This window comes from Olea europaea, chromosome 11, assembly GCF_002742605.1.
Source record: "Olea europaea var. sylvestris chromosome 11, O_europaea_v1, whole genome shotgun sequence".
Classification (NCBI taxonomy): domain Eukaryota; kingdom Viridiplantae; phylum Streptophyta; class Magnoliopsida; order Lamiales; family Oleaceae; genus Olea; species Olea europaea.
The window spans coordinates 21,965,019-21,965,635 of record NC_036247.1 but is presented as its reverse complement, the minus strand read 5'-3'; positions in this window follow the sequence as shown (position 1 = coordinate 21,965,635).

Here is a 617-nt window from a genome sequence, read left to right as displayed (position 1 = left end):
CCTATCACGGAGTGCATGAAGAAAGGGGAGTTTCATTGGACACGAGGGGCGGCGAAGGCCTTTAAGTTAGTCAAGGAGCGAATGACAGAAGCTCCTGTCATGCGTCTTCCCGATTTTTCCAAAATCTTTGAAGTTGAATGTGACACTTCTGGGGTAGGTATAGGCGGAATCTTAAGTCAGGATCGTCACCCTGTCGCCTATTTCAGTGAAAAGTTAAATGAGGCCAAACGACGATATTCAACGTATGATAAGGAACTGTATGCGGTGGTCCAGGCTTTGCGCTATTGGCGCCACTACTTGTTGCCCCAAGAATTCGTCCTTTACTCGGACCACGAAGCCCTCCGTTACCTCAACTCTCAGAAGAGATTAAGTTCTAGGCATGGACGTTGGGTTGAATATTTGCAGGCCTATTCGTTCGTTTTAAAACACAAGAAGGGCGTGGAGAACCAAGCAGCTGACGCGTTAAGTCGTCGTGCCTCCCTTTTGTCGATCATGAGTGTCAAAGTCATTGGTTTTGAAAGGCTTAAGGAGGATTACGAGGCATGCCCAGATTTTAAGGATATCTTTCTCGATTTGCAAGGAGGACAATCAAGCAGCACAGATGGCTTTCGACTTGA